We start from the raw sequence: 10,871 nt of genomic DNA, 5'->3' as shown, positions 1-10,871 counted from the left end.
CCTTCGGTTTGCTTCCAGGCGCGGTCATGGCCGTCTTTGGCGTCACGCTGGCGTGGTGAAGGCCACAACGCAGCTTCCTTGAGCTTCCTGGCCATCCTTTATAACCTGAGCCGCCGTCGTCCTTGCCGTTTTCTCCTCCTCTGTTTTCCCATCGCCTTGCTCATCTCCAGCGAGCTCCCACCGTCGAACCAGCGTCTGTGCCATCGCAGCGTAGTGCTCAATAGTTCCACCTGCTCCTTGCGCACTCAACCGACTCGCTTTTGGTTCTTGACTTCACCGGAAAACTGCTCTGCGCGCTCTTCTTCCTCGTGGCCGGCATTGTCCCCGTCGCAAGCACTTCGCCGTGGCCAGAGCTCCACGGTGCGCCTCTGCCCCTGCTGAGTCTTGCTTCAGCTTTGCCACAATGCCGTGGTACTCTATGACCCATTGATTTCTCATTTTGACCACCACAGCTACCGGAGCATCGCCACCGATGACGGTCTGCTCCGCTGTGCCTGCTCGGAATGTCGACCAGCATCTTCGTTGCTCCTCTGACCCTGCTCGTTGCTCAGTCGTGTTCGGGGTGAGGTGCTGAACCCTTCTGTGCTAAGTGTTTAACCTCTACCACACTTATGTCACCGGTGTAGTGTGGCCATGCCGTCGTGCCTGCCATGGTCGTCGTTGTGCTTGGTCCAGTCAGTTTTGGTGTTGTTTTTGCCACTAGACGAAGCGTAGTAGTGTAGGGGACGTGGTGGTGCTTTCACCGTCGTCGTTGGTCTCACCGGCGGCGAGAATTCATCGGTCAGCGCGCGTGCCGCCGCGGTCAAGCCGGAGGTTGGGGATGACAGGTGGGGTCAAGTTGTCAGTGACTGTGTAGTTCAAAATGGATTTTTTTATTTATTTTCAGCAATGAATGAATAGTATTTATTTTTGTTATTTTTGTGTAGATTTATTTAGAGCTCCAAAAATTATGAAAATTTTTGTATGACCTCTCTATGATGTATACTATTTAAGAAAAATATGAAATGTTATTTTTCAGTACTTTTTGAGTGTGATAAAAATTGCCCAATTTATTAATAAATGGATTTCCATGATTTTTCTAGGCTTAATTATGTATCCAAAAATTATGAAAATTGTTTTGCCACTTAGTTATCATGTGATGAACATTTACAAAAATTTTGAGGTCAATTGGAACAAGTTGATTTATTTCATAATTCTTAATTAATTAATTAATTCATAAAAGCAAATAGTAACCTTTAGTGATTTAGGTTTTGTTTGAATTTTTGATTGAGTGATGTCCTTGGGTCATTAGTTGGTAATGATCTTTGGCAATTGATGTTAGTATTCTAGAAAGGTTTAGTTAGTTTGACTTGTAACTGTACCGCGAAGGAAAGTTGTATTCCAGTTGTTAACTTTTGCATCCATTATGAAGCATCATGTTTCGTATTCTGCATCATGTTAAACATGGTATTGTTACTACGTGTAGTGAATGAAGGTGAACACGTGATAGTTAATCAAGTTGCTGAGGAGGTTAGTCCGTCTGTTGAGGTCGGATCGAATACTTGTGGAACGTCGCAGAAATCAGACTTTTCTGTCAACGAAGGCAAGCCCCGGATGCATACAACCCTACCTTGTGTTTTACAAATTAATTTTGCTTTTGCTTTTCTATACTGCATTAAGTGATTAAGAGTTAAGTAAAAGCCTAATTGGTGCATTACCAACATTGTTTTTCCATATCTACCTTGATTACCTGTTTTATTCGTAAATGTCTAGATGTGCTTAGTCATGCTTAGCCGGTGATTACCTATTACCTAAGAATTTTAAATGGATCTTTGGTTACTTATGTGATCATAAAATATGAGCATGTGGAGTAATAAATCTAGATCGGGTGGACTAGGTGTGTGTGAGCCACAAGACATGGAGGTCTTGTGAGTGGGTCCTTTCTGCCCGTGTCGGTTAAGGTCCATCCGTTATTAAACTATGTGCGGTGAGACTTTGTAGTACTAACCACATACTCCGATAAGCCTTAACTTGGCGATTCTATTACAAGAATGGCTACTCACGCACCGAGAGTGGAGAGATGGTGGAAATAACGTGTACCCACGTGGCAATGGGCTAGAATGGTGGAGTACTGTATTCTCTGGTGGCGCGGACCCGTTCTTGTTTAGAGGATCCGAGGGTAGGTTGGTATATGTAGGTCAGGGATCTGCATATGTTGTGTGGTCTGAAATCCCCAGCTGGGTTTATAATCAGTTCGAATCGTCGTTGCTCCTCGATTATGGAGACTCACTTATTTGTTCACTATCATAGTCTAATAACTAGAACTTAAGGATGGTTTGAGAAGATGTTGGATATGAAGTTCATGATCTCATTACGGATTATGGCAGATTCATATGTGGTTCTTATAAAGTTTTATATGTTGAAATAAAGAATTTTGTTAAAGAGCTTTTACGCAAAATAACTTTGATTATTGCTAAAACTATACCTTGAATCCCTGAGCCTGCATTCCTGAGTTTATCAGTTCTTATTTCGGTTAAGTCTTGTTGAGTAGTTTTGTACTCAGGGTTCGTTGACCCTTGTTGTAGGTGAGCCTCATGAGCAGATTTGTTTTGGATCATGCTGCATGACTATTGTTTGATCTGACGATGAGAAGTAAATGTGTGGCCCTTGGGCAGGGCAGTTTCATTGTGTGTTTTATATTATATTATAATGCCACTCCACTATTTCATTTTGTAATAATCATCGAACTTAGTTGTGAGGTTTGAAACTACTGTTTTGTAAATTATGTTATTGTAAGACTTCCGTTGTTTTTACTTTGGTGTAGATATTTGAATAAATGTTGTAATATTGCAATGACTCTATAATGTGATCTTGCTCGGAAATCATGGATGATTCGGGGTTCCCCGAGGACACCCGACAATCTTCTTAAGTTACCAGGAACATATACATAGATGTCAAAGGTCATTGGACAGTGATAGGTGCATGTGGGCCCTATAATTTAGGAGGTTCTGCCACAGAATGGTATCAGAGCACATTCGTTACAAAGTCTTTGTCGTATTGATTTACAAAAACTTCAAAACGATTTGGGATGACTAAACTTAACTTGTTAATTTGGTCCAAATTGCTTCTGACTTATCTTATTTCTTTCTCACCATTCCTTATTGGATTAAAAAGGTTTTGTGTGGAGTAGTAGTAATCTTACTATGCCCTATATAAAAACAAATGTTGTTTATATGCATTATAAGCTTTGATGGTTTTGTTCGTAAGAACGATTCATGCATCATGATTAATTCACTAGTTACTTCCTTCACCTCTGAGTCTGGTTTGAGTAATGTAATCTATTCTACCTGCTCTTTATACTTTGATCAAGTGGTCTTACTTGGATTAAATTAGCTTCCTACAGTATGGCTTGTACCAAGATGACACCCCATAAGTCCACTAGACCCAAAGGAGTTCCTCATCACCAACTTGCCCCTAGAAATGACGGTGCTAGCAGTAGCAGCTCTAGGCCTGATCCCCAGGTAGAGATACAGAGGATTTCTATAGAGTTAGCACAAGCTACTAGAGATAGGGTTTTGGATGCTATATAGGTAGGAGAATTACAAGATCAATTGAGGCGTCTCACCACCACGCACAGGAACTGCGAACGTATGTTAGTTTGTACTGTGGAAGGAAGGAATGAAGCTTGGCATAGGGAAAATATAGCTAGAGCTAGAACTCATGAGCTAGAATTCTATATAGAAGATTTAGAAGAACATAATACTTATTTGCATGAGGAAGTTCATAGGCTTAGCAATCTACTAAATCCAAATCATGAACCCCAAGCTAATGCCATGGACCCGGTGTCATCCTTGCCAATGATGACAAATCAGAAGAGGAAGAAGAAGATCCTGAAGAATTAGTAATGATCGATGAAAGTGATAATGAAGGCGGTAATATTTCCGGAATGGATACCGAGCCTGAAGTTTGAAGTAATCGAGGAAAGGAGTAGAGTTGTATAATAGTTAGTTCTAGTTAAGTTAAGTAGTTTTGTTTAGGTTTATGCGGGTTTGTGTTTATATTAGTAAACTCTATGTAATGCGTCTGGAGTAAGCTTTTGTGCAATTCAATAAAGACTTGTGAATAAATTTTGGTTTGTTATGAGCAAATATGTCGTACGTGGGGTTCGTATATTCTAGGAACTTCACAAGATAAGGACGGTATTCTAGATCCGCCACTAGTTCCAACAAATCTAGTTGATGCTATAACCGCACTTGTCAATGTGATGGCCAAAAATTCTCATTTGCTTCATGAGATAGCTCAGAGTAATCATAATCAGATGCAAGGAAACTGTGGTTGCCACCATAATAGACAGGAGGCTACATATGTTGATTTTACCGACACAAGACCACCGGTGTTCACCAAGGCAGATGAACCATTGGAGGCTGATGACTGGCTTCGAACCATGGAGTAGAAATTTGATCTTATTCCATGCATGGAGTATCAGAAACCTATGTTTGCCACCTAGCAACTTCGAGGAGCAGCAAGTGCTTGGTGGGCAAACTTAGTGGCTATGCAACCAGCTGGCATTCCAATAACTTGGGCTGAGTTTCGTCCTGCCTTTAGAGCCCATTATATCCCTGAAGGAGTTATGGCTATGAAGCTGGATGAATTCCTTGCTTTGAAGCAAGGGGATCAAACCATGATGTAGTATGTGGGAAGATTCAATTACCTATCACAATATGCACCTGAACATGTTAATACTGATGCCAAGAAGAAGAGGTGGTTTATGAGAGGCCTGAATACCAAGCTGCAGACAATGATGACAACTTGTACTAATGTTACTTATCATGAGGCTGTAAATATTGCAATCGCTTCAGAGGCAAAGTATCGGCAGCATAAGGAGCTCAAAAAGAAAAAGAGTATGGCATCTGGATCTTTTGGAGGAAATCAGAAGAGGCAGAGGATGATTTATCATCTAGTAAATCATAATCATCCTTATCGTCTGCCATAGTTCCACGCTAGGCAACAGTCAAATGTCCGTCCTGCTATAACCCAACCGAATCCATAGCAGACCAATGCTCCTGGTGGCAATGCTCCAATGTCCTAGGGTCACAATTATCTGTGTTACAATTGTGGAAGGACCGGTCATTTCTCTAGGGAATGTCCGTATCCCAGGCAGGCTAATCAAAATTATTAGAAGGCCCCTGCCAATCAACAATAGGGTCAGGCATCAAACAAGAACCCTACTCAGAATGCTCAGAAGGGCAAAGATGAGAGGAAGACAGGACATGTTGTTCTATATTCAAGCTGGAGAAATTCCGGAAGGGGAGCCAGTGATGATGGGTATGTTTCCTATTGCTAATCATCCTATAGTTATACTTTTTTGATTCGGGTGCATCTCATTCATTCATCAATAGAACATTTGTGGTAAAGCATGAAATTTCAATTGGGGCAACAAAGGAAAATTTCTTTATACAGTCGCTCGGGGGACGTCTATGTACTAAGGAAATGGTATACCAGGTACCCATAAGCCTAGGTGGGTATATTTTTCCCACTACCATGATTATCCTTAAGGATCAGAATATAGATGTAATCTTGGGAATGAATTGGATGTATCAGCATAAGGCTGTTATAGATGCTTTGAATAGGACATTAAGGGTGAGTTTGCCTGATAGTAATTCTCAACTTCTCATCCAACTTCCAACTTTAAGATAATCAGTGGGCAAGGTTTGTGCAACTGCTGTCAAAGAGATTAGAGATATCTCGGTAGTGTGTGAATTTCCTAATGTGTTTCCTAAAGATTTACCCGGTCTACCACCTAATAGGGATGTCCAGTTTAACATAGAGTTGCAACCTAGAATAGCTCCGATTTCTCGAAGAGCTTATAGGATGCCACCTAAGGAATTGGCTGAGTTGAAGACTCAATTACAAGAATTGATTGAGAAGGGGTTTATCCAACCTAGTTCCTCACCTTGGGGATGTCCAGCATTTTTTGTGAAAAAGAAAGATGAGACCCTGAGGTTATGTGTTGACTATCATCCATTGAATGACGTGACCATCAAGAATAAGTATCCTTTACCTCGGATAGATTTGCTTTTTGATCAATTGGCCAGAGCAAAAGTTTTCTCCAAGATAGATTTGAGGTCTGGATATCACCAAATCAAGATAAAGCTTGAAGATATTCCCAAAACAGCATTTACCACAAGATATGGATTATATGAATACTTGGTGATGTCTTTTGGTTTGACAAATGCTCCCGCTTCTTTCATGAATCTGATGAATTCAGTATTCATGCCTAAGTTAGATAAGTTTGTAGTAGTGTTTATTGATGACATTCTAGTATATTCCAAGAATAAGAAAGAACATGTGGAATATCTCAGAATTGTTCTGACCCGCTTGAGAGAACATCAACTATATGTCAAGTTTAGCAAGTGTGATTTTTGGCTTAAGGAAGTACAATTTCTTGGACATGTCTTGTCAGTTGAAGGCGTTGCAATTGATCAAGCAAAGTGAATGATGTGCTTGATTGAAAACCGCCAACCACAGTTCATCAAGTTCAGAGTTTTCTAGGATTGGCGGGGTATTACCGTCGGTTTATCCCAGATTTTTCTAAAGTATCAAAGTCCATAACTGAATTGTTGAAGAACCAAGTCACATTTGTCTAGTCATCTGATTGTGAAGAGGCTTTTTAGACATTGAAGAGACTATTGACCACTGCACCAGTATTAGCCCAACCTGATATCGAGAAGCCATTTGATGTTTATTGTGATGTTTTAGGTATTGGTATTGGATGTGTGTTGATGCAAGAAGGCCGAGTCATTGCCTATGCATCCAGGCAACTTAAGCAACATGAAGAACACTATCCAACTCATGATCTAGAGTTAGTAGCTGTGGTACATGCTCTGAAGATTTGGCGGCATTACCTACTTTGTAATACGTGCCATATTTATACAGACCACAAGAGCTTAAAGTATATCTTTACTCAGTCGGAGTTGAACATGCGACAGAGAAGATGGTTAGAATTGATTAAGGATTATGACTTGGAAGTGCATTATCACCCTAGAAAAGCAAATGTAGTTGCAGATGCCCTTAGTCGCAAAAGTTATTGCAATTGTCTGGCAGTAAGAACATTGGGTTTGACTTTATGTCAAGAGATGGAGAAGTTGAATGTAGAAATGATTCAACAAGGTTGTTTGACCAACATAATTGTTGAAGCCACTATTTGAGATCAAGTTATTGTTGCTCAGAAAGAAAACAAGGGTATAGCCCATATCAAAGAAAGGGTCAGGAATGGAAAAGCAGAATGCTTCAGCATAGATGATGAAGGTGTGTTATGGTTCAAGGATCGCCTGGTGGTACCAAAGGTTCCTGAGTTGCGGCAGTCAATTCTGGAAGAGGCACATGCTACTAGGTTATCTATCCATCCAGGAAGTAACAAGATGTACCATGACTTAAAGCAAAGTTTTTGGTGGACTAAAATGAAAATAGAGATTGCTAGATATATAGCAAAGTGTGATACTTGTCAAAAGGTGAAAGCTATACATTTGAGGTCTGCTGATGAATTACAACCATTACCTATTCCATCTTGGAAGTGGGAGGACATAAGTATGGATTTTATTATTGGTCTACCCAAGACATCAAAGGGATTTGACTCAATATGGGTTATTGTAGATCGACTAACTAAGTCAGCACATTTTCTTCCAGTTCAGAATACATATCCCACTATACGATATGCCAAGATGTATTTAGAGCGAATTGTGAGTCTCCATAGAGTACCCAAGACTATTGTGTCAGACAGGGGTACACAGTTTGTCTCTAGCTTTTGGAAACACTTGCATTCTTCATTGGGTACCAAGCTCCTGTATAGTACAGCTTATTATCCGCAGACTGATGGACAAACTAAAAGAGTTAATCAAGTGCTCGAAGATATGTTAAGGTGTTGTGTCCTTAACTATTCCAATAAGTGAGACGAATGCTTACCTTTAGCCGAGTTCTCATACAACAATAGTTATCAGGAAAGCATTAGAATGGCTCCATTTGAAGCACTCTATGGTCGTAGATGTAGAACATTGCTGAGTTGGTCTGAGCCTAGAGAAAGAAGGTTCTTTGGGGTTGACCTTGTGAAAGAAACAGAAGACAAGGTTAAGCAAATACAAAGTAATTTGAAGAGAGCTAAATCCCGACAAAAGAGTTATGTGGATAGACGACGTAGACCATTGGTGTTTAACAAAGGAGATTTTGTATATCTGAAAGTATCACCAATGAAGGGAGTTACCCGTTTTGGCGTTAAAGGAAAGTTGGCACCTCGATATATTAGACCATTTCAAATTTTGGAGAGGTATGGAAAAGTGGCATATCGCTTGAAATTACTAGAACATCTCACAGCTGTGCATGATGTGTTCCATATTTCTCAATTGAAGAAGTGTCTTCGAGTGCCTGAGCAGAATGTTGAGGTTGAAGGAGTGGAACTTGAACCAGATTTGACTTATTCTGAATATCCTATCCGAGTTTTGGATCAGAAAGATCGTGTTACTCGAAGAATGACAATCAAGTTCTACAAGATACAATGGAATCAACATTTAGAAGAACTACCTAGGAATCAGAAGATTACTTGTTAGAAAATTTTCTAGAGTTTCTTGCGTCAATATAGAGTAATGTTAGTTGAGCTCAGTTGTTACAAATTGTGTTTTGTAAAGAAACCTTAGCTGTTTTATGGACAGATTTTGTATATGTTCTTGCGACACATTTCCTTTTCCATTACTTTCCCTATGGCTTTGAATCTCGGGACGATATTTCTTTTAGAGGGAAGGATTGTAACACCTCGGGTGTTTAAATACTAAAACATGCCATGTCATCATATGCATAGCACATCATTTATGTGTTAGTAAAATTTTTGATATGCATACACTAAAACAAGTTTACCTTTATGTTACATGTGTTGACTTGTATGGCTTGAATTGAGTTAAAATTCTTTGTATTGAATTGAATTTATGAAAACTCTGATTTTTAGTATTTAAATTCTACCCTGAAAACCCATTTCAAAATCTAAGTATATTTTGGGGTTGAGCCTAAAAGCAAAAGTGTAGAGCCTGTTGAGTTGTACAAAGTTTGTTTTTGGAGTTTTCAAAGTTGTTATGAAAAATTTGAAGTAATTCGAAAAGGCGTAATTCGTTAAATATCCCCTATTTGAATTCAAAAGTTCATTTCAAAATGTAGACCGAATTAAGGGTTGGTTATAAAAGCAAAGTTGTAGAACTTTGAATTTTGAACAACTTTTATTTTTGGAGATTTTTGAGTTGTTATACAAATTTGGGAGTAATTTGAAATTTAAAATGAATGGCAAATTTGTAATTAAGGTGAACAGTGGCCGCCGCTCTTGCTACACCGCCGGTGACCTTCGGTTTGCTTCCAGGCGTGGTCGTGGCCGTCTTTGGCGTCACGCTGGCGTGGTGAAGGCCACAACGCAGCTTCCTTGAGCTTCCTGGCCATCCTTTATAACCTGAGCCGCCGTCGTCCTTGCCGTTTTCTCCTCCTCTGTTTTCCCATCGCCTTGCTCATCTCCAGCGAGCTCCCACCGTCGAACCAGCGTCTGTGCCATCGCAGCGTAGTGCTCAATAGTTCCACCTGCTCCTTGCGCACTCAACCGACTCGCTTTTGGTTCTTGACTTCACCGGAAAACTGCTCTGCGCGCTCTTCTTCCTCGTGGCCGGCATTGTCCCCGTCGCAAGCACTTCGCCGTGGCCAGAGCTCCACGGTGCGCCTCTGCCCCTGCTGAGTCTTGCTTCAGCTTTGCCACAATGCCGTGGTACTCTATGACCCATTGATTTCTCATTTTGACCACCACAGCTACCGGAGCATCGCCACCGATGACGGTCTGCTCCGCTGTGCCTGCTCGGAATGTCGACCAGCATCTTCGTTGCTCCTCTGACCCTGCTCGTTGCTCAGTCGTGTTCGGGGTGAGGTGCTGAACCCTTCTGTGCTAAGTGTTTAACCTCTACCACACTTATGTCACCGGTGTAGTGTGGCCATGCCGTCGTGCCTGCCATGGTCGTCGTTGTGCTTGGTCCAGTCAGTTTTGGTGTTGTTTTTGCCACTAGACGAAGCGTAGTAGTGTAGGGGACGTGGTGGTGCTTTCACCGTCGTCGTTGGTCTCACCGGCGGCGAGAATTCATCGGTCAGCGCGCGTGCCGCCGCGGTCAAGCCGGAGGTTGGGGATGACAGGTGGGGTCAAGTTGTCAGTGACTGTGTAGTTCAAAATGGATTTTTTTATTTATTTTCAGCAATGAATGAATAGTATTTATTTTTGTTATTTTTGTGTAGATTTATTTAGAGCTCCAAAAATTATGAAAATTTTTGTATGACCTCTCTATGATGTATACTATTTAAGAAAAATATGAAATGTTATTTTTCAGTACTTTTTGAGTGTGATAAAAATTGCCCAATTTATTAATAAATGGATTTCCATGATTTTTCTAGGCTTAATTATGTATCCAAAAATTATGAAAATTGTTTTGCCACTTAGTTATCATGTGATGAACATTTACAAAAATTTTGAGGTCAATTGGAACAAGTTGATTTATTTCATAATTCTTAATTAATTAATTAATTCATAAAAGTAAATAGTAACCTTTAGTGATTTAGGTTTTGTTTGAATTTTTGATTGAGTGATGTCCTTGGCATTAGTTGGTAATGATCTTTAGCAATTGATGTTAGTATTCTAGAAAGGTTTAGTTAGTTTAACTTGTAACTGTACCGCGAAGGAAAGTTGTATTCCAGTTGTTAACTTTTGCATCCATCATCAAGCATCATGTTTCGTATTCCGCATTATGTTAAACATGGCATTGTTACTACGTGTAGTGAATGAAGGTGAACACATGATACTTAATCAAGTTGCTGAGGAGGTAAGTTCG

This window comes from Miscanthus floridulus, chromosome 1 (assembly GCF_019320115.1).
Source record: "Miscanthus floridulus cultivar M001 chromosome 1, ASM1932011v1, whole genome shotgun sequence".
Taxonomy (NCBI): Eukaryota; Viridiplantae; Streptophyta; class Magnoliopsida; order Poales; family Poaceae; genus Miscanthus; species Miscanthus floridulus.
Note: the sequence above shows the minus strand (reverse complement) of the source record.